Source organism: Macaca mulatta, chromosome 1 (genome assembly GCF_049350105.2).
Source record: "Macaca mulatta isolate MMU2019108-1 chromosome 1, T2T-MMU8v2.0, whole genome shotgun sequence".
NCBI classification, from domain to species: Eukaryota; Metazoa; Chordata; class Mammalia; order Primates; family Cercopithecidae; genus Macaca; species Macaca mulatta.
This window is the reverse complement of record NC_133406.1, coordinates 230,506,766-230,530,197: the sequence shown is the minus strand read 5'-3', so window position 1 is coordinate 230,530,197 and position 23,432 is coordinate 230,506,766. Positions and strand designations below refer to the sequence as shown.

At 45.4% G+C, this 23,432-nt stretch overlaps 1 protein-coding gene across 25 annotated transcripts in view; it reads left to right on the top strand.

Annotated features, from left to right (window-relative positions):
• The first annotated feature begins 4,361 nt into the window (after positions 1-4,361).
• The window catches only part of KIF1B (kinesin family member 1B), a 176,983-nt gene continuing 157,912 nt past the window's right edge, over positions 4,362-23,432 (top strand). For 20 of the 25 annotated variants that reach the window (XM_015150167.3, XM_015150026.3, XM_077974444.1 and 17 more), the window contains exon 1: positions 4,362-4,663. The gene's annotated coding sequence lies outside the window, so the exon portion shown is untranslated. Of the gene's footprint in view, positions 4,664-8,019; positions 8,216-23,432 lie in introns of those variants that run through there. The other 5 variants (XM_077974486.1, XM_077974406.1, XM_077974511.1 and 2 more) reach the window with 2 other exon arrangements.

The following is a 23,432-nucleotide window of genomic DNA, read 5'->3' as shown; positions in this document are numbered from 1 at the left end:
ACATCTTTATTATTATTTTTTTCTTGTCCCACAATAAAGAACACCTGTCCATTTATTCAGGGCTTCTTTAATGTGTTTCAGTACAGTTGTATACCTTTTTTCCCATATAGGTCTTGCTCATTTATTTATTACACTTTTTGAGACTGAATCTCGCTCTTTTGCCCAGGCGGAATGCAGTGACACGATCTCAGCTCACTGCAACTTCCACCTCCCAGAGTAGCTGGGATTACTCCTGAGCAGCTGGGATTACAGGCATGTGCCACCACACCTGGCTAATTTTTTGTACTTTTAGTAGAGACTGGGTTTCACCATGTTTGCTAGGCTGGTCTCGAACTCCTGACCTCAAGTGATTCACCTACCTGGGCCTCCCAAAGTGCTGGGATTACAGGTGCATTTTTTCTTAACTATTAAATAGTTTTTATTGCTTTTTTCTTTCTTTTTTTTTTTTTTGAGACAGGATCTCACTCTGTCATTCAGGCTCGAGTGCAGTGGTGCAATCATAGCTCACTGTAGCCTTGACCTTCCAGGCTCAATTATCTTCCCACCTCAGCCTCCCGAGCAGCTGGGACTACAGGTGCATACCACTACGTCCGGCTACTTTTTTTTTTTTGTATTTTTTGTAGAGATAGGGTCTCGTTACGTTGCCCAGGCTTGTCTCAGACTCTTAGGCTCAAGCGATCAGCCTACTCTGCCTCCCAAAGTACTGGGATTGCAGGCGTGGGCCACAGCACCTGGCCAGGAAGACTTGATTTTTTAAAAAGATCCCATTGGCCGGGTGCGGTGACTCACACGTGTAATCCCAGCACTCTGGGAGGCCGAGGCGGGCGGATCACAAGGTCAGGAGATCGAGATCATCCTGGCTAACACGGTGAAACGCCATCTCTACTAAAAAATACAAAAAATTAGGCGGGCGTGGTGGCAGGCACCTGTAGTCCCAGCTATTCAGGAGGCTGAGGTAGGAGAATGGCATGAACCCGGGAGGTGGAGCTTGCAGTGAGCCGAGATCGCGCCCCTGCACTCCAGCCTGGGCAACAGAGCGAGACTCTGCCTCAAAAAACAAACAAACAAACAAACAAAACCAGATCCCATTAAAAATAGCAATAAAGACTAGGCTCAGTGGCTTACACCTGTAGTCCCAGCACTTTGGGAGGCTGAGGTTGATGGATCACTTGAGTCCAGGGGTTGGATACCAGCCATCTCTACAAAAAATAGAAAAATTAGCTGGGCGTGGTTGCATGTGCCTATAGTCCCAGCTACTCTGGAGGCTGAAGTGGGAGAATGGATTAAACCAGGGGGCAAGAGTTGAGGCTGTAGTAAGCTGTGATCACACCACTGCACTCCAGCCTGGGTGATGGAGTGACACCCTGTTTAAAATAATAATAATAATAATAATAATAATAATAATAATAATAATAAAGTCTTCTTATAAAAATGGAAAACTCGGATTTTTGTGTATTGATTTTGCATCCAGAAACCTGGTTGTGATTGTGATTGTGATGGGAATGTGGTAGTGCACCACATGGCTAGACCTTCTGATGTTCTTGTATCCTTGCATTCCAGAGACAGCCCTACCAGATCATGGCTACATTCAAATTTCTAGTAATTTATTTATTATTTTAAAGAGATGCTTTTGTACATAATTTGTAATCTGAGAAACTGGCTGGGCAGAGTGACTTCTTCTGTCAGAGAGGCAAAAGGCTTATGCAGAGTGGGCTGTTTGGCTTTGGATCCTGGAGCAGACTTCTTTGCCTTTCTTGACCCTTCTCTGTGCCCTTCGGCTGGCTTCTTCTCCTGCCAATCACTATCACACCCTCTTCACTATGTTTTAATTTAATTTAATTTAATTTTTTGTTGAGACTGAGTCTCTCTCTATCTCCCAGGCTGGAGTGCAGTGGTGCGATCTCAGGTCACTGCAACTGCCGCCTTGTCCACCTCCCGGGTTCAAGTGATCCTCCTGCCTCAGGTTCCCAAGTAGCTGGGATTACAGGCATGCCCACCACTCCTGGCTAATTTTTGTATTTTTTTAGTACAGACGGGGTTTTGTCACGTTGATCAGGCTGGTCTCGAACTCCTGACCTCAAGTGATCCACCAGCCTCGGCCTCCCAAAGTGCTGGGATTACTGTCGTGAGCCACCGCGCCCGGTTCTTCACTATGTTTTAGATTGTGCTCCAGTGAGAGCTGAAGGTTTTTGTAACTCTCCATGGTGCTCATCACGGTACTTATGCAAGGAGGTCCATGCTACGATGAAGTGGTGTCTACTGTTGAATTGATGAGTTCCTGTTTATTAACCTATATAGTTTCATTTTACCCTTAGCCTTCAGGAAGCTAAGAGCTGAGTTCTGTGCTCAGTGGTAACATATTTATTTCCTTGACTCTGGTTTTTAAAAATAATATTTTTCTGGCCGGGTGAGGTGTCTCATGCCTGTAATGCCAGCACTTTGGGAGGCTGAGACAGGTGGATCACCTGAGGTCAGGAGTTCAAGATCAACCTGACAGGCCGGGCGCGGTGGCTCAAGCCTGTAATCCCAGCACTTTGGGAGGCCGAGGCGGGCGGATCACAAGGTCAGGAGATCGAGACCACAGTGAAACCCCGTCTCTACTAAAAATACAAAAAATTAGCCGGGCGCGGTGGCGGGCGCCTGTAGTCCTAGCTACTCAGGAGGCTGAGGCAGGAGAATGGCGTGAACCCAGGAGGCGGAGATTGCAGTGAGCCGAGATCGCGCCACTGCACTCCAGCCTGGGCAACAGCGTGAGACTCCGTCTCAAAAAAAAAAAAAAAAAGATCAACCTGACCAACATGGTGAAACCCTGTCTCTATGAAAAATACAAAAATTAGCCAGGCGTGGTGGCGGGTGCCTGTAATCCCAGCTACTCAGGAGGCTGAGGCAGGAGAATCGCTTGGAGGCAGGAGAATCGCTTGAACCCAGGAGGCGGAGGTTGCAGTGATTTGAGATCGTGCCACTGCGCTCAGCCAGGGTGGGAGTAAAACTCCGTCTCAAAACAAAACAAAACAAAAAAAATTTTATTTCTAGGCATGCCTCTTATTCAAACAGCTTTTTAAAATAGTCTCTTGTTTCTTTTATTATTATGAATTTTACACCTATTTTAATCCTATACGATTTCACTGCTGTATGCTTTAGTGTAAGCTATGTCAAATCCTTTTGCCGGCAGGTGGAGTTTAAATTCTAAATAAAATGAGAAGTGATCAATGAAAGCGGATGAAGAGTCTGAGGACTTGAGTAGTGGTGGAGATTTTCCAGAATTATTAGTGTAGAAAATTAATTTCGATGTTTTAGTGCATATGCTTGTACATAATACCTTTTACTCACAATAATACTGTATTTAATTCCAGGGAAGAAATGTGATTTTACTTTCAATGTCTGCTAGTAAATAAAAAAAATTCACCACCTTATAAAGTAATAGTGCTCGGCCTGGGCCTGATAATTGAATATATTATCACTGAAGATTATATTTTATTAAGTACTGAATTGAATTGTTTCTGAACAGTGAGATTTTTCTTTCGAGCTGAACCTAAATCTGATTTTTAAAAAATCACCGCTCGTGCTTTTGTGTCCTCCGGGTTTCTGATTTCCACTCTCCCTCCTTCAAGGGCATCTCCCAGAAGGGGGCTGGGCTCATTAACTCAGGGACGGTGCAAAGCGTTTGTTCCTTTCCTCACAGCCCTTGCGCGGTCTCCCAAGGAGACAAGTGGAATGCCCACCCCAAGTCATGCTTTTCCATTACTCATTCCGCCTTCTCTCCCGAGGTGGCGCGTGGGAGGTGTTGTGCTCGGGTTCGGTAAGAATAGGCCAGGCAGCTTCCCGCGGGATGCGCTCATCCCTTCGCGGGGTTCCGCTTCCACCGCGCCGCGTTCGGCCGGTTCCGCCTGCGCGATGTTTTCCGACGGACAATGACTCCACTCTCGGCGCCTCCCATGTTGATCCCAGCTCCTCTGCGGGCGTCAGGACCCCTGGGCCCCGCCCCGCTCCACTCAATCTTTTGTCCCCGTACAAGGCGGATTAACGGGGTGGCTGGGGGCGGCTGATGCCGACGAACGCCCTTGGGGGCCACCCGGGAGGGAACTCCGGGCTCCGGCTTTGGCCAACCCCGCACCCCCTCACCGCGCCGGTCCCAGGGCCACCAGAGGGCGCTTGGTGTCCCCGCAGCCCCCCCGCAGAAGCCCCGCTCCCCGGTTCCCCCTAAGATTGGCTGGCCGCCCCGAGCTCTGTGCTTTGATTGGTCACCGCCCGCGTCCGTCGCGGGCGCCGGGGCGGGCCGAGGTGACGCGCAGCCGCCCCGCTCGGGGCGGTGTCCCGCGCCGGCGACTGCGGGCGGAGTTTCGCTAGGACCTACGCGGGGCAGTCTGACGGCAGCGGTCCTGGGAGGCGCCCGCGCGCGTCGGAGCAGCTCCCCGTCCTCCGCAGCCGTCACCGCCGGCCGTCGCCGCGCCCTGGCCTCCCGCGCTCGCGCACTCCTGCCCGCCGCCCACCTCCCACCTCAATGCGGTGCCGGGCTGCTGCGTGATGGGGCTGCGGAGCGGCGCCCTGCGGCTCGCGGCGGCAGCTGCTCGCGCTGAGGTGCGTCGGTGCCCGGCTCCCCGCGCCGCCGCGCGCCGCGGCTCCTGTTGATCCGGTCCGCCCGTCGGTCTGCAGCGCGGCTGAGGTAAGGCGGCGGGGCGGGTAGCGGTTGACGCCGCGGCCGCCAGGCCGGGGAGGGGGCCGCTCCCGCGGGGAGGAGCGGCCGGGCCGGGGTCCGGGCGGGGTCTGAGGGGAGGTAGTGCGGGGCGGGCGCCGGGTGCGGGAGTCTCGTCCTCGGGGGAGGGGACCCCTCCCTAGGCCAGCCGCGAGTCCCGGGCTGGCGTCCAGCGGCTGGCGGGGGCCCATGCAGTGCCCCGCACCGGCCCTCCGTTTCCCCCGCGCTGCCAGGCCCCGGCTGTGTCTAGCGCTCGCCAGATCCGCCGCTGCCTGGCCCTTCTCTGGGCTCCGCGCACGTTGCAGCCCAGGGGGACGGCTCTGCTCCGTTTGAAGCCATCGTTTCTCATTTCCCCTCTCCCCTTTCCCCTTTATGGTGGGCATCGGGCTTCGGCTGGGAATGTGGCTATGCCCTTTTGCCACATGGAGATAGGAAAGGTCATCGCTTGGCGCTGGGGGAGCCGAGGGCTGGAGGCCTGGAAAGAGGGGTGCGATGGGAAGGGAGGGGGCTTGTTGGATGCTGGCCAGGTGTGAGGAAGGCTGGTGTGGTCGCGGCGTTCAGCCGATTGGGATTACTCGGGCAGCCATATTGGGAGGATGATCTGACAAATCCTTTAGGAGCCAAGTCCAGTTGCTGGAAGGCACCGAGTGACAGCCCTGGCAGCTTTCAGGGTGACTAGCCAGACCAGAAGCCAAGTTGTGGGGGTTGGGAGGCTGCTTGAGCAAGCTAGTCATTGTTCGTGCAACACAAAACATTCCCGCCCCTAACGCCAGAATGGAGCTTCCAGATCACTTTTTTTTTTCCTTGATTGCTAAATGAGCTTCCAAGGTAAACTGCCCTCAAGATTCCATTCTCGTTGGGGTGAAATTCCGTGTTTCTCTATTCATCTTCTGCGTCCAGTGCGGGGGCTGGAAGGCCCGCTGATGCTTTCCATGTGCATAGGCCGATCTGAGGATTGTTAAGGCCGCTGTATCAGTATGGAGACCTTGAGTAGCCATACAGCATTGGATGGATAGATTTTCAGAGTCGCTCAACTTGCACAGAAGAAGTAAACCAGAGTATTCTGATAGCGGGCGAGGCTAGTGGCGGCATTTCTGAGGATGCAGGCTGTCATCTTTGTGGAATCTCGAGGTAGCTGAAATTAGATTGTCAACATATCCCTTGCTCATATCTCTTACTGCTTTGGGCAGCTGTTCTGCCACCATTGAACATTCCGCTTTGTGTCATGATGTGCCTGTCTGAGCCTGATGAAAGTGTGCTGATGAGATCTGAATAACTCTTAAGAGGTAATATCATGGTGGATATTTTATTTAAAGGCTGGCATTTTGTCTCCTGAGTTTAGTCATAACAAAATCTAGTTCTTGTGTTCCTCTAAGAAGTGAGGTGGTGTTTTCTGATTAAGTTGGTATGGTTGTTGGATTATAGAGCAAGTGGAGCTGTGAATGTACCGTTTGAGAGTGGAATATGAGAATTGCACATAGGTTGGTATTGTAAAGCAGGTCTGGAGACGATCAATAACTGGGTTCAGCATGAGTCTGTAGATCTGTTCTTTCCTACATCCTAGATGTGGACAGGACCTGGAGAGATGGCATGCCTGCTTTCTTCTTTGTGGCCTTTGCTTTCATTCAAGTTCAACTTGTTAATAAATTCTCATAACTTCTCAGGTTGAATTATGTAAAAAATTTTGGGCTGGGTGCGGTGGCTCATGCCTTGTAATCCCAACACTTTGGGAGGCTGAGACAGGAGGATCCCTTGAGCTCAGGAGTTCGAGACCACCCTGGATAATACAGTGGGACTCTGTCTCTACAAAAATAAATGAATAAATAAATACCTGGGCATGGTGGCTCATGCCTGTATTCCCAGCTATTTGGGAGGCTGAGGTGGGAGGATTGCTTGAGACCAGCCTGGGCAACAGCAAGACCCTGGCTCAAAAAAAAAAAAAAAAAAAATATATATATATATATATACACACACACACACACACACACACACATATGTATATACATACACACATATATATGTGTATATATATAAATTTAAAAATTTTGGATAGGTTTTACTAAGCAAAATCTTAACACTTTTTTTTGTTATTTTTATTATCAAGCTTTACTTTTAAAACTTGTTGAATCAAATGTAACTTCAACAGAAACTAATGTTTTTTGCATTACACTAATATGAGAGAAATACAGAATGTTTTGAAATTCCATGCCCTAAGTTAGAAATATTTCTAAGTTTTTAATTTTTCGAGTTACTTTATTAGTATAAAGAGCTGAACATTTTTGATTAACAGTAAGTTCAGCATTTGGTAAAATCAGACCTGATTGTGAATCTGATACGGAGATTTTGTGAGTATGTGTAGCTCTGCTCTGATGAGTGTTTTTCCAAAATGTATCCAATTAAATACAGCTTTTAAGGCTTAGAACAGACTGTTTTTCCTTTTCAAGACCAGATATGAATGCACTTTTCCTTTTTTCTCTCTTTCTTCTTTCCCATTTTGATTTTGTGCAGGGAATAAGTGTCCAAGAAAGTCTGCCAACAGTCTTTCTTAAGGCCAAAGCTTTTTAGCCCATTTTCCCACTGTGGTCTTGTCCTGGGTACAAAGTAAAGAACAATGGGCCCCCTGCCTTCCTGTTTGTAATCCCCTTCCCACGCTGCTAATCATAGTAGATCTTTTCCAGGAGGAAGCATATCCTTTTGGTCTTGTAAACTAACATGATATAATTTCATAATGCTCTGAAGTTAAAGATATTTTATGTCTATTTCATGTATTTCTCTTTGAAAGATGGCCTCGTTTGAACAGATACTGGTGAATATCTGGATTCCATGGAAGAGTGTGAATAAATATGCACACTTCTTGAACTTTTTTTGTGCAGCTTATCAGGATAGAAGTGAAATTAAACAGAAGTGACCGTGGTAGGAAAAACCTGCAAAAGGTGCCTTGGGCCGGCTGCAGTGGCTCACATCTGTAATCCCAGTGCTTTGGGAGGCTGAGGCGGGAGGATTGCTTCACATCAAGAGTTTGAGACAAGCCTTGGACAACAAAGCAGGACCCCCATCTCTACCAAAAAAAAAAAAAAAAGCTGGGTGTGGGTGGTGTGTGTTTGTAGTCCTAGTGCCTTGGGGGCTGAGTTGGGAGGATGGCTTGAGTTTGAGATTACAGTGAGCTATGACAGCGCCATTGCACTTCACTCTGGGCTCAGACCTTGCTTGCTGAAAATAAAAAGATGCCTTGGACTTCTCGGAGTTGAACTGTTTGGTTAATGGGCCACTGATTCATTGATGCTCTTTTACTATAGGCATTACCCATTAACTGAGGGTGCATGTAGAGATTTAGTTCGTTACCTTCAAGGAACTCACACTTTACCATTTCTTTCCTTTTTTTTTTTTTTTTTTTTTTAAGACAGAGTCTCGCCCGGTTGCCCAGGCTGGAGTGCAATGGCATGATCTCAGCCCACTGCAACCTCCACCTCCCGGGTTCAAATGATTCTCCTGCCTCAGCCTCCCGAGTAGCTGGGATTACAGGTACCCGCCACCATGCCCAGCTAATTTTTTTATTTTTCGTACAGATGGGGTTTCACCATGTTGGCCAGGCAGGTCTCGAACTCCTGACCTTGTGATCCGCCTGCCTCGGCCTCCCAAAGTGCTAGGATTACAGGCATGAGCCACCGCACCCTGCCTTTTTTTTTTTTTTTTTTTTTTTTGCGGGGGTGATGGAGTCTTGCTCTGTCGCCCAAACTGGAGTGCCATGGTACCATCTTGACTCACTGCAACCTCAGCCTCCCGGGTTCAAGCGATTCTCTTGCCTCAGCCTCCTGAGCAGCTGGGACTACATGCGTGTACCAACACGCCCAGCTAATTTTTGTATTTTTAGTAGAGATGGGGTTTCACCATATTGGCCAGGCTGATCTTGAACTCCTGACCTTGTGATCCACCTGCCTCTGCCTCCCAAAGTGTTGGGATTACAGGCGTGAGCCACCGTGCGCGGGCTACCATTTCTATATAGAAATGGTGAGATAAAGTTAACTCCAACTCCTTTTCATTTTCATACAATTTAGTGTCCTGATATGGTTTCCGTGATTTCTAGTCAGAGCATTTTCAAAATTCTTTGTAATGTTGTATATACATAATATTGTAGTTATTATCTAATACTCAGTACTTAACGATTGTCTTGTGGTTTTTTGGTATATGTGTTTTAAGTCACAAGATTGTAAATGTTAGATGGATTTTAAAATATTTTTTATATGGAATATCACATTGTTTATACCAAAGCATATCATTCAACCATACTATCCTCTACCATTGCCATTTTTTTCCCCCTTGAGACAGGGTCTTACTGTATTGCCCAGGCTGGAGTGCAGTGACGCAGTCATGGCTCACTGCAGCCTTGACCTCCTGGGCTCAAGTGATCCTCCTGTCTCAGACTCCTGAGTAGCTGGGACTACAGGCATGTGCTACTATGCCCAGCTAATTTTTAAATTTTTGTAGAGATGGGGGTCTTACTATATTGCCCAGCCTGGTCTTGAACTCCTGAGCTCAAGTGATCCACCTCAGCCTTCCAAAGTGGTGGGATTATAGGCATGAGCCACTGTGCCCAGCCCCATTGCTCTTTTTGATTACTGTATTGTTGACTGAGTTCTCTCTTTCATCCAGATTTTTGACATCATCTTGGCAGATGTCAATGACTATATAAACAATAACAGAAACAACAATAGTGATAAAATAGCTTACTCATATTGAACACTTTCTATGTGCCAGGCTTTTTTCTAAGCACTTTACATTTATTAACTAATTTAATCCTAATAGCAGCCGTAAGAAATGGATACTATTATTATTCCCATTTTACAATGAAATTAAAACAGGCCAAGCGACTTCCCCAAGATCTTTAGTACTAGTAAGTAGCCACTATGCTGAGTTTCCTTTATAACTACCCTTAAGTGTAAAATTTCTTGAATTCAGCTCAAGCAAACATTGGCTTCATTGTGTTCCACTTGTTTAGTATTATGGCCACATCTTTTAACTTGTCATCATGTTAAGGTCTCAAATTCGCCTTCAAGTCTTAAACTGTGATAATTGATAGCTTTTACTTTCTAATCACTTTATGCGTGTTCTCCCACCCTAAGTCTCCTAATCCATCAGTCTCTTCCAGATTTTACTTCTTTTTTTTTTTTTTTTTTTTTTTTTTGAGACGGAGTCTCGCTCTGTAGCCCAGGCTGGAGTGCAGTGGCTGGCTCTCAGCTCACTGCAAGCTCCGCCTCCCGGCTCCGCCTCCCGGGTCCACGCCATTCTCCTGCCTCAGCCTCCCCAGTAGCTGGGACTACAGGCGCCTGCCACCTCGCCCGGCTAGGTTTTTTTTTTTTGTATTTTTTAGTAGAGACGGGGTTTCACCGTGTTAGCCAGGATGGTCTCGATCTCCTGACCTCGTGATCCACCCGTCTCGGCCCCCCAAAGTGCTGGGATTACAGGCTTGAGCCACCGCGCCCGGCCAGATTTTTCTTCTTTTACTTCCTTTTCTATACTACAACCTCTGGGTTGCATTGCTTGCAGTTTTTATTCTTTCTTATTATTCTTCAGGACTTACTATGCAGAAGCCAGCCTCACATCATCCCTATCATCCATACCCTCCATTCTTACTCTGTGTCTTGGGGGAAACCTACATCGTGCTGGGAATTAGTTCCACAATTAATGTGTACTCTGAGGTCTCCCTTAAATCCGTCTTTGGTCTTCGTCGGAGCAGTTCTGCTTAGTTCCCTCCCCATTTCTCCACAGTTGCTATTATAAAATCTGGACCCCTTGACTCAAACCTCTCACTGCCCCATGCTTGGCAGAATACCTTGCCTGCCACCTCGTAGGAAAAAAGGGCACGAACTCCCTGAGCTTTACCTTCCTCTACTTACAAACTTCTCTGCCCTCCTTCTTCCATTCTTTCCCCCAGTGTGAGACAGAGGTTACTCTGTCTTGGCCTCTGTCAGGGATAGCACTCTTCTAATCTCTAGGAACTTGCAGCATTGGTTGCTTTTCTTTTCCCTGCAGTACTTCCCCACTGTTCTATTTTTTTTTTTCTTTTTGAGACAGAGTCTTGTTCTGTCACCCAGACTGGAGTGCCTGATCTTGGCTGACTGCAACCTCCGCCTCCCGGATTCAAGCGATTCTCCTGCCTCAGCCTCCTGAGTAGCTGGGATTACAAACATGTGCCACCACGCCTGGCTAATTTTTGTATTTTTAGTAGAGATGAGGTTTCACCATGTTGGCCAGGCTGCTCCTGAACTTCTGACCTCAGGTGATCCGCCCGCCTCGGCCTTCCAAAATGTTGGGATTACAGGCGTGAGCCATTGTGCCCGGCCTTTTCCACTGTTCTTGAACACATCAGGCACAGTCCTACCATAGGGCCCTTGCTCTTACTCTTCCTTTTTCTTTTCTTTTTTTTTTTGAGACAGAGTCTTGCTGGGTCTCCCAGGCTGGGGTGCAGAGGTACCCTCTCGGCTTACCGCAACCTCCGCCTCCTGGGTTCAAGCAATTCTCCTGCCTCAGCTTCTGAGCAACTGGGATGGTAGGCACCTGCCACCACGCTTGGCTAATTTTGTATTTTTAGTAGAGGTGGCGTTTCACCATGTTGGTCAGGCTGGTCTCGAACTTCTGACCTCAGGTGATCTGCCTGCCTCAGCCTCCCAGAGTGCTGAGATTACAGGCGTGAGCCACCACACCCGGCTGCTCTTACTCTTTCTTCTGCCTGGAATACTTTTTCCCTGAGATCTGCTTGGCTAACTCCTTCACCTCTTTCAAGTCTGCTTAAATCTCAGCACGTCAGCAGGCCCACCCTGACCTCATTTATGCACCTACACAGCACTCCTTCCCACCATACTCTTGATCCCCCCGACTTTGCTGTACTCCTCCATCATGCTGATTACATTCCTGATTCTCTATAGGGATTTATTATTTTTAATGTCCTCCCTTTCACTACTAGAATGTACATTCCTCCATGGCAAGGAGGTTTATCTTTTTTGTTCGCTGATTATTTTTCCCAGGAACAGCCTGTTGCATTGTAGGCACCCAGTAAATAGCTATTGAATAAAGTATAGAAATGTGCAGTCTTTCCAATATAAATAAAGGGCTGGGGGGAGGAAAAGCCCTCCTTTGTTTCTGTTCCTTCCAGTAAAATCCTTCATTCCTATTTGCTCTCTCCTGCTCATCATAGCCAGGCTCTGACAGTATTATGGATACTGGCATTTCCCACTTCCATGCCAACCCACTACAGACTGGCTTCAATGTCCCCTCCTGCCCCCCACTTCATGTATACTGCCCTTGCTCTGGTTTCCAGCCTTTATTGCCGAAACCAGGAGGCACACTTCACACTTTTGCAGTACTAAGTATGTTACTCATTTCATTTTTTCCTTCCTTGAACGTTTGGCTACTCTGTTTGTGGGCTGGTTTCAGTCTTCTGAACCTGCTGTTTTTCTGGCCACTCACATGGCTATTAAATTCATTCAACACAAATCTTTGTGCAACTTTTTTTTTTTCTGAGGCAGAGTCTCGCTCTGTTGTCCAGGCTGGAGTGCAGTGGTGTGACCTCGGCTCACTGCAACCTTCATCTCCCTGGTTCAGTTGATTCTCCTGCCTCAGCCTCCCGAGTAGCTGGGATTATAGACATGTGCCACCACACCCAGCTAATTTTTGTATTTTTAGTAGAGATGGGATTTCACATGTTGGCCAGACTGGTCTCGAACTCCTGACCTCAAGTGATCCACCCGCTCTGGCCTCCCAAAGTGCTGGGATTACAGGCGTGAGCCACAATGCCCAGCTGATCTTTGTGTAACTTTTAAAAGCTTGCTGTGTTGTTTGGTTTTATTTGTTTTTAGGAACTAGAACTTTGACTACACGACATTTATAGTATTAAATATAGCAGAATAGGCTATTATAGGAAGTTTTTATTTATGTATAATTTATGTCAGTTACTACTTCTAGAAAGGATTTGAGCAGCTTACCACAAATATATACAGTGAGGCTATTAAAATATAAATAAGTAAAAATTTATGTAACAAGAAAAAGTAAATGTATAGCTTGCCTAGGCTAATGTGGTTATTGTAATTTAATTTGGAAGCATGGAATTTAATGCAAAAAGGGAAAGATAAATTGTACAATTTTCATTCTGGTAAATGAAAGCCTAATAGTTTGTCAAGAGAAACCTTTTTTCTTAGTATTAAATTCTAAAGGTGTTCTAAGAGAAAGTTATTATAAACATCCTGATATAAAGAGATATGTACGGCCGGGTGCGGTGGCTCACACCTGTAATCCCAGCACTTACGGAGGCTGAAGCTGGTGTATCACTGAGGTTAGGAGTTCGAGACCAGCCTGACCAACATGGAGAAACCCTGTTTCTACTAAAAATACAAAATTAGCTGGGCTTGGTGGTGCGTGCCTATAATCCCAGCTACTTGGGAGACTGAGGCAGGAGAATCGCTTGAACCCGGGAGGTGGAGGTTGCAGTGAGCTGAGATCGTGCCATTGCACTCCAGCCTGGGCAACAAGAGCAAAACAACATCTTAAAAATAAGAAATAAAGAGATACGTACTAGGGCTGGGGACAGTGGATCACACCTGTAATCCCAGCACTTTGGAAGGCCGAGGTGAGAGGATCGCTTGCGCCTAGTAGTTCGAGATCAGCTTGGGCAGTGAAGCAAGATCTCACCTCTATTAAAAATAAATTTAGTGACTGGGTGCAGTGGCTCATGCCTATAATCTCAACACTTTGGGAGGCCGAGGCAGGTGGATCACTTGAGGTCAGGAGTTTGAGACCAGCCTGACCAACATGGAGAAACTCCATCTCTACTAAAAATACAAAAATTAGCTAGACTTGGTGGCAGGCACCTGTAATCCTAGCTACTTGGGAAGCGAAGGCAGGAGAATCGCTTGAACCTGGAAGGTAGAGGTTGCAGTAAGCCAAGATGGTACCACTGCACTACAGCCTGGGCGACAAGAGCGAAACTCCATCTCAAAAAAGAAAAAAAGAAAAAAAGAAAGAAAGAAAAGGGGTCTCACTTTTTCACCGCCCCGGTTGGAGTGCAGTATTGTGATCGTAGCTCATGGCAGCCTCAAACTCCTTGGTTCAAGCAACCCTCCCACCTCAGCCTCAAGAGTAGCTGGGTACTACAGGCATGCATCACTGCCCTGTTTATTTTTTACTTATTTTTTAAAGGTATTTGAAGAACATTTCTTTCTTTTACTTACAGAAGCTATTGAAAACATTTAGCACGTATCTGTCTATCTTATCTTATCTCTATCTATCTATCTATCTATCTATCTATCTATCTATCTATCTATCTGTCTATCTATCTATTAAGACAAGGTCTCACTCTGTTGCCCAGGCTGGAATACAGTGGAACAATCACAGTTCACTGCAGCCTCTATCTCCCAGGCTCAAGTAATCCTCCTCCTTCAGCCTCTGGAGTTATTGGGACTACAGGCACGTGCCACCATTTTTTTTGAGATGGAGTTTCATTCTTGTTGCCCAGGCTGGAGTGCAATGGCTCGCGATCTCGACTGACCACAACCTCTGCCTCCTGGGTTCAAATGATTCTCCTGCCTCAGCCTCCCGAGTAGCTGGGATTACAGGCATGAGCCACTGTGCCTGGCCAGATAGTAGTTAAAACATTTGGGGAGTGTGACTGAGCCTGTTTAGCCATATTGAAGATTGAAAATCTGATGTGTCAGGAGACTATTCTTGTATAGTCTGATCCTTGAATTGGGTTAGAATACAGAAAGAAGGTTTTTTTTTTTTTTTTTTTTTGAGACGGAGTCTTGCTCTGTCGCCCAAGCTGGAGTGCAGTGGCCCGATCTCAGCTCACTGCAAGCTCCGCTGCCGGGGTTCACGCCATTCTCCTGCCTCAGCCTCCCGAGTAGCTGGGACTACAGGCGCCCGCCACCTCGCCCGGCTAGTTTTTTGTATTTTTTAGTAGAGACGGGGTTTCACCGTGTTAGCCAGGATGGTCTTGATCTCCTGACCTCGTGATCCGCCCGTCTCGGCCTCCCAAAGTGCTGGGATTACAGGCTTGAGCCACGGCGCCCGGCCTTTTTTTTTTTTTTTTTTTAAAGATGGAGTCTCACTCTGTCACTCAGGCTGGAGTGTAATGGTGTGATCTTGGCTCACTGCAACCTCCACCTCCAAGGTTCAAGCAATTCTCCTGCCTCAGCCTTCTGAGTGCTGGGATTACAAGCGTGTGCCACCTCGCCCAGCTAATTTTTGTATTTTTAGCAGAGACGGGATTTCACCATATTGGCCAGGCTGGTCTCAAACTCCTGACCTCAAATGATCCGTCCACTTCAGCCTCCCAAAAGACTGGGATTACAGGCATGAGCTATTGCACCCGGCCTGCTTTTCTAATATATGATTCATTTTGAACTTCCACAGCATGGCCCATGGTTAACTTTTATCCATAGAGTCAAAAATAAAAAATAAATAGTGACTACACACAGACACACACACACCAATGCTTAAAATTTGGGGGGCCATTTTATCAGTATATCCATTGTCAGCAGCACAGTGTTTGGTCCGAAAACCTGCTTGGTCTTCATGGAAAGTATTGGACTGAAAGATGCAAAATGTGATATAAGGAGGACTTTATCATAGCATCTCAAAAGGAGATCTCTAGCTACAAAAATTTATTTTGGGGTACCTATTCATTCTTTAAATTATAATTCACGCTTTAAAACGTAATTCAGAGGAAGAGATTGTCTTTTAAATAGCTACTTGTTACAAATTGGTTTTTGTATGACAAACTGTGCTAATATTGAATTAATTAATTTATTTAGACAGTGTCTCATTCTGTCGCCCAGGTTGGAGTGCAGTGGTGCAATCTTGGCTCACTGCAACCTCCGCCTCCCAGGTTCAAGCGATTCTCATACCTCAGCCTCCTGAGTAGCTGGGATTACAGGCATGCGCCACCATGCCTGGCTAATTCTAATATGGAATTTAAAAGACTACATTTCTGCTTAATTCTAACAAACGTACTGAATTAAAGTATCAGTATATGAGAGGTAAGGGAATTACTGACTGCAACATAGGGGCAGAATGAAATAAATGGAAAAGTGAGGAATCAGTAGAGCAGTTTTATGGAGCAAAGGAAAAAAAGGTATGCCGTTTTACTCAGAAAAGCAGATGGATATTAAGAAATGAATTAATGCTTCCTGCTCCATGGTCTCATTTGACCTTGTCCTTGAAAGATGTGGACTTGTAATAGGTTGAGAAGGGAGATTGGGCTTCTAGGAATCCATGTGTGTAGTGTAGGAAGGTGGTGGCTAGTGGAGAAGAAGGCTTAGAGTTAGGCAGGGAAAGCTGAGACAGGGGAAGTAGGTTGGATTGTGGAGGCCCTTGAACTTTTAGGTTATGCTCTGAGGCTGTGGCATCCAACTGAAGGTTTTTAAGGAGAGGCAATGGCATGAACTGATCATTTTTTAAGGAATATAATCCTGGCTGTTTCTATAGAAAAGGGATGTTACAAACACAAACCAACCAAAAAACTATTATTATTTCATACTTGTTTATCACTTTGCTGAAAGATTGATTTGAGTCTTCTCCTTAGATTCCTTATAATCCAAAGTGCCTTTGAGGGCAAATGGGAATTCCACAAGATCAAAATTAAGCAATTGGGCAAAAATTGAGAAAAATTCAAATGAATTAGACCTAAATGTTTTATTGTCTCTTTAATGTTAGTGAATGCTTCTGGAATTTTTGCTCCATTCCACTTTCCTAATGCTTCTAATTGTATGTCATAAGGAAAAGTGGTCAGAGGAACAGTTTAGAACTCAGGCTGTGTAAGTGATTTAGAGTATGTATGGTTACCTTTTCTACCTGTCTTTCTGCTCTGGTTTTCAAAACTTGGAAGATGTATTGTTTTGCTAATTATTGAGAAGTGTTGTTTTCCTTTAACTTCTTAAATATACTCTGTAGGCTGGGTGCGGTGGCTCACGCCTGTAATCCCAGCACTTTGGGAGGCCGAGGCGGACGGATCACGAGGTCAGGAGTTTGAGGCCAGCCTGGCCAACATAGTGAAACCCTGTCTCTATTAAAAATACAAAAATTAGCCAGGTGTGGTGGAACATACCTGTAGTCCCAGCTACTTGGGAGACTGAGGCAGGAGAATCACTTGAACCTGGGAGGTAGAGGTTGCAGTGAGCCGAGACGGCTGTTGCACTCCATCTAGCCTGGGTGACAGAGCAAGACTCTGTCTCAAAAACAAAACAAAACCACAAAACAAAAAACACCTCTGTAAAATTATTGTTTCTCGCTGGGTTTTAAACTTGATTTCAGACTTACGTAAGTAATTCTTTAAAGGACCAGGGAGTTTTGAAGCTGTAAGTCTTTGATGGATGTCTATTATAATAGAGATACTGTTTATTGTAGTAGAGAAGTAACAGAATAACTTTCTGTAGTCCACTTAACTGTAGCTTCCAATGACTGGATAAAATTTTCACAAAATTTTGAAGATGATTTCAAGTTTTTTTTTTTAGACGGAGTCTTGCTCTGTTGCCAGACTGGAGTACAGTGGTGTGATCTCAGCTCACTGCAACCTTCGCCTCCTGGGTTTAAGCAATTCTCCTGCCTCAGCTTCCCAAGTAGCTAGGACTACAGGCACGTGCCACCACACCCAGCTAGTTTTTGTATTTCTAGTAGAGACAGGGTTTCACCACGTTGGCCAGGATGGTCTTGATCTCTTGACCTCGTGATCCGCCCACCTCGGCCTCCCAAAGTGCTGGGATTACAGGCGTGAGCCACTGTGCCCGGCCTGAAGGTTTTACCAGGAGAAAGTAAAATCAGAAAAAATATTTAGGTTTAGGTTGTTTTGGGAAAGTAATTAGATACAAACTTCTAAAAAGGATAGATGTTATTAGTACACCACAATGTCTGGCTAATTTTTGTGTGTTTTTTTTGGTAGAAATAGGGTTTCACATGTTGCCTAGGCTGGTCTTGAACTCCTGGGCTCAAGCCATCTGCCTGTCTTGGCCTCCCAAAGTGCTGGGATTACAGGCGTGAGCTGCTACGCCCAGCTTGTTTTGTGTTTTTTAAGAGATGTTGTTGGCTCTGTTGTCCAAACTGGAGTGCAGTGCTGGAATCATGGCTAATTGCAGCCTCCAACTCCTGGGCTCAAGTGATCTATCCACCTCACCCTCTCCAGTAGCTAAGATTACCGGTGCATGCCACCACACCCAGCTAATTGAAACAAAAATGCTTTTTGGTGGAGAGTGTCTCAATATGTTGCCCAGGCTAGTCTTGAACTTCTGGCCTCAAGCGATTCTTTCACTTCAGCCTCCCAAAGTGTTGGAATTACAGGCGTGAGGCACCATGCCTGGCCCCAATTTATGTTTTTTATTTAATGCTATTTAAATGTTAGTTTGTTGACATCCAATAAATAGGAATTCAACCAAAAAGATTAACTATTGTATTCAAGACCCATCCTGTGTTGTAGGGCAGCTGTCCCCATTATTTTCGGCCCCAGGGACTGGTTTTGTGGAAGACAGTTTTTCCATGGACGGGCTGGGGGGATGGTCTCAGGATGAAACTGTTCCACCTCAGATCATCAGGCGTTAAGATTCTCATAAGGAGCGTGTAACCTAGATCCCTCACATGCACGTTTCACAGTAAGGTTTGCACTTCTATGAGACTCTGATGCCACCACTGATCTCACAGGAGGAGGAGCTCAGGCAATAATGCTCACTTGCCCACCGCTCACCTCCTGCTGTGTGGTCTGGTTTTTAACAGGCCAGAGACCTGTACCACTCTGTGGCCTGGGGGTTGAGGACCCCTCTTGTAGGGGATTAGAAACTTGACTAAGGCCTGGTGTGGTGGGACGTGCCTTGTAGTCCCATCTACTCGAGGCTGAGGCTGCAGTGAGCTGAGATGATTCCACTGTACTCTTGTCTGGGTGGACAAAGTGAGGCCTTGTCTCAAACAAACAAACAAAAAATTAGCTGGGCATGGTGGTGCACGCCTGTAGCTCCAGCTGCTCGGGAAACTGAGGCAAGAGAGTCACTTGAGCCTGGGAGGTTGAGGCTGCAATGAGCCATGATTCCCTTGACAGAGCAAGACTCTATCTGAAAAAAACAACAAAACAACAAAAAAAGTAATTTATTCTGCCTTGAGCAAGGTCAATGATTTGAAAAGTATTAAATAGAGAAGCAATTGTATTTGGTTTTGGGGTTGGGAGAATCTATCAAGACTTTAGACAGGAGCAAGTGAGAAGGTCCTGGAAGACTAAATTGGAATTTGAAAAGAATAAGACGAAGGACACAGTGGGGAAAGGGAAAGTTGGAGCAAAAACACAGGGGCAGAAAAACTTGGGATGCATTCTGGAAGCCCTCTGGTGGGTGGTTGTAAAAGAATGTGGCTGGAAGGCAGTGTTCATGTGGGCTTGTAAAAATAGGTGGTTTATGTTGCAGAACACTTTGAATGCCATTGTGGGGAGTTCAGTCATTGCTTGGTAGACAGGCGGGGAACTTGGAGGATTTTGAAGTGGACAGTGATGGAAATAGATCTGTACTTCAGGAAAGTGAATCTTGGCAGTATTGTGTGGTACAGATAGGGCAGATGAAAAGGGATAATTCACCTAATTGGGTAACTGTGGTAAAGATAATAAAAAAGATTTTTAAAAAAGAAAATGGGGATATTGTGTAGTATGGATAGGGTAGGAAGAAGAGAGAAAGCTGGTTAAGAAGGCCTTGGGTGAGAAATATTGAAAGCCCAAGAGGTAATTGTGGTGGTAGAAATGGAGAGATTTTATAGATATGTCATGTAATTTAGTGACTGATTAGATGGATAGACAAAGCAAGCTTTTAGCCTGTGTGAGAACAGCAGAATGGTGAGAACATTAAAAAGAAATAGAAAGGAGGTCAAAGAGCTGATATTGTTTGGGGGAGAGAGGTTTTGGCTTTAGTTGTGTGAGACTGAATGAAATGCTGGAAGGATAGCTAGGTAGAAGAGTCAGGTAGTCTGTAGAAAAAGGTATGTATGGGGACATTCGGTATTAGAGATGTTAATGTTTTGGTTCATAGTTACAAATATGTAGTACTGTATATCTAAAGCCCACCAAGGAGGTTTCAGCCTTTCTTGTTTGTAACATTCAGCACTTTGGTAGGTCCTAGGTAGAATACAAAAGAAAAAAGTTTTGTTTTGTTTTTTAAAATTTATATCTACGGTATTCAACAACTATCAACATTTTGGCAATCTTGTTCTGTCATCCCCTAACAAATTCCTTAATATCATCTAATACCCAGCCTATCTTCAGACTGCCCTGATTATCTAAAAAATGTATTTTTAGGCTGAGTGTGGTGGTTCACACCTGTAATCCCAGCACTCGAAGGCCGAGGCTGTAAGATTGCATGAGTCCAGGAGTTCGAGACCAGCCTGGGCAACATAGCAAAACCCTATCCCTACTAAAAATACAAAAGCTAGCCAGGTGTGGTGGCATGTGCCTGTAATCCCAGCTACTCGGGAGCCTGAGGTGGGAGAATCACCTGAGCCCAGGAGGTCAAGGCTGCAGTGAGCTGAGATCATATCCCTGCACTCCCTCCCCAGCCTGGGCAACCAGAGTGAGACCCTGTCTCAAAAACCAGCAAACAAACAAACAAACAAACAAAAACATTGTACTTGGTTGATAAATAATACAAGTCTCTTTTTTTTTTTTTTTTTTTTGAGACAGAGTCTCACTCTCTCACCAGGCTGGAGTGCAGTGTTCAGATCTTGGCTTGCTGCAACCTCTGCCTCCCAGTTTCAAACAATTCTCCTGCCTCAGCTCCCAAGTATCTGGGATTACAGGTGCATGTCACCACATTCGGCTAATTTTTGTATTTTAGTAGAGACGGGGTTTCACCATGTTGACCCGGATGGTCTCGATCTTTTGACCCCGTGATCCACCCATCTCAGCCTCCCAAAGTGCCAGGATGACAGGCATGAGCCACTATGCCTGGCCCACAAGCCCAGGGTTATAAAACCCTGTCTCCCCTATTATGCTGTTTGAAGAAACTGGTTGATTTGTTCTGTAGATTGTTTCATATACTGAATTTGCCTGTTTACATCTTTGATGTGTCATCTAAGTTGCTGCTTTCCTCCCTACATGTCTTCTAAACCGGTAGTCAGATCTAAAGCTTGATTTTATTCAGGGTTTGGTTTTTTAAAAAAGTTTTTATTTTAAGAGGAGTGGGACAAGAATACTTACTAAGCTGTGTATTTCCTTTGTTCAAGACCAGCCTGGCCAATATGGTGAAACCCCATCTCTACTAAAAACACACAAATTAGCCCAGTGTTGTGTTGGACACCTGTAATCCCAGCTACTCGGGAGGCTGAGGCAGGAGAATCGCTTGAACCTGTGAGGTTGAGGCTGCACTGAGCCAAGATCTTGCCACTGCACTTCAGCCTGGGTGATAAGAGCGAAACTTCGTCTCAAAAAAAAAAAAAAAGGCCGGGCGCGGTGGCTCAAGCCTGTAATCCCAGCACTTTGGGAGGCCGAGACGGGCGGATCACGAGGTCAGGAGATCGAGAGACGATCCGGGCTAACACGGTGAAACCCCGTCTCTACTAAAAAATACAAAAAAATAGCCGGGCGAGGTGGCGGGCGCCTGTAGTCCCAGCTACTCGGGAGGCTGAGGCAGGAGAATGGCGTAAACCCGGGAGGCGGAGCTTGCAGTGAGCTGAGATCCGGCCACTGCACTCCAGCCTGGGTGACAGAGCAAGACTCCGTCTCAAAAAAAAAAAAAAAAAAAAAAAAAAAAGTTGGGAAAAGGCAACATTCTATAATTCTTTCATTTCTTATGCATTTATTAGCTAGAATTTTTCTGTAAAGAACTTACCCTCGGCCGGGTGCGATGGCTTACACCTATAATCCTAGCACTTTGGGAGACGGAGGCAGGCGGATCACCTGAGGTCAGGAGTTTGAGACCAGCCTGGCCAACATTGTGAAACCCCGTCTCTACTAAAACTACAAAAATTACCTGGGCGTGGTGGTGGGCTTCTGTAATACTCAGGAGGCTAAGGCAGGAGAATTGCTTGAATCCAGGAGAAGGAGGTTGCGGTGAGCTAAGATCGTGTCATTGCACTCCAGCCTGACCTGGGTGACAGAGTGAGACTCCATCTCAAAAAAAAGAAAAGAAAAGAAAAGAAAAAAAAAAAAAAGAACTTACCCTCATTGACTATTTGCTTATCCTGGATATTTTATACAGGCTATACAGAGTAAATGTATGCTTCCTTCTGTTTTATTTGCTGTTTTCAGGATAATGCGTCTTTTTCTCTCTGTAACCATTGATCTATTAATGAAGTTTTTTTAAAAAGAAGTATCGTAAACTTACGAATTTATAGATTTGGTTTTTAAAAACCAATTTGCAGTCATTTTTTCCATGTTAGGAACAAGAGGACGTTCTTGCTATTGGAAGTGACGTTGAAAGTCACGCTTTAGAGGGGTTGATCTTGCAACAGGGTTAAGCAGTGGTTTAAAGCAGTGCTTCTTAGCTGGGTATTTGTAACACAATCTTTGAAAATTAACCCAAATCAACAAATCCATATCTGGGGCCCATCTGGAAACTGTTGAGTACCAGACTGGGAGAGTCTAGACTCCTTTGTTTTTCAAAAGACCCCCGTGTCATTCTGTTTCATAGAACTCTGTAAGGACTATTGGATCAAAGATTAAAAGCTCAAACAACAGTCCAGCTATTATAAGTATCCTAGGTATGTGCTAGTAAGGACATAGATTGAGGTAATGTCAGTGGGAATGAGAGGAAGGAAGGGATAGAATAAAGCAACTTTATATCTTAAAAGTTTCCATATGGTATTTTGTGAATAATGTTGGTAATAATAGGTTTCAAAGGGTAGTGACAAAGATGACTCCAACATTTATGGTATTGGGGCTTGGGAGAGTACTGTCAATAGACAAGGGTAGATTGGCAGAGATTGCTAGTTTAGGGGAGAAGATAATGGGTTTTTGGACAAGAGGAGAGTTAAGATGATGGCTGTATTTCAAAGGGAACTCTGGGAGGTTGGAATGTGTTTTATGTCTTGCTTTTTCTGAATGCATCATTCATTCTCGGCATAGTACTCAACTAGTGAATATAAGTCATGCTACATTGATTGGGAAGGTTAATAAATGCTAAGTTCTCATTTGATACATGTAATCATAAAAATATTTGATATTTAAATAAAGAACCGTCAGTTTAATGTAAAATAAAATGGGAACCAGACTAGAAAAAACATTGTAGCAAATAGAAAAACATTAATACAAAAATATGTAAACATTTGGAAAAAAATCAGTAAACTGGGCAAAGGACTTAAACAGATAATTCTCACAACTGGGAAATATATTTCATTAATTCATTTCATCAACATTTACTGAACTCTTATGTCAGGTACTGTTGTAAGTGCTAGCCAGCAAGACAGGAGATCTCCGAGCATTCTAGTGGTGGAGTGAGAGACTGTGAAAGATGGACAATAGACATGCTCCAAAAAACAAGAATTTCAAATAGCGATGATGCTATTAAGAAAATTAGGGGCCAGATGTGGTGGCTCACACCTGTAATCCCAGCACTTTAGAAGGCTGAGGCAGGAGTTTGAGAACAGACTGGGCAACATAACAAGACTTTGTCTCTACAAATAAAATAAAATATTAGTTAGGTGTGTTGGTGTGTGCCTGTAGTCGCAGCTATTTGGGAGGCTGAGGTGAGAGGATCACTTGAGCCCAGGAGTTCAAGGTTACAGTGAGCTATGATTG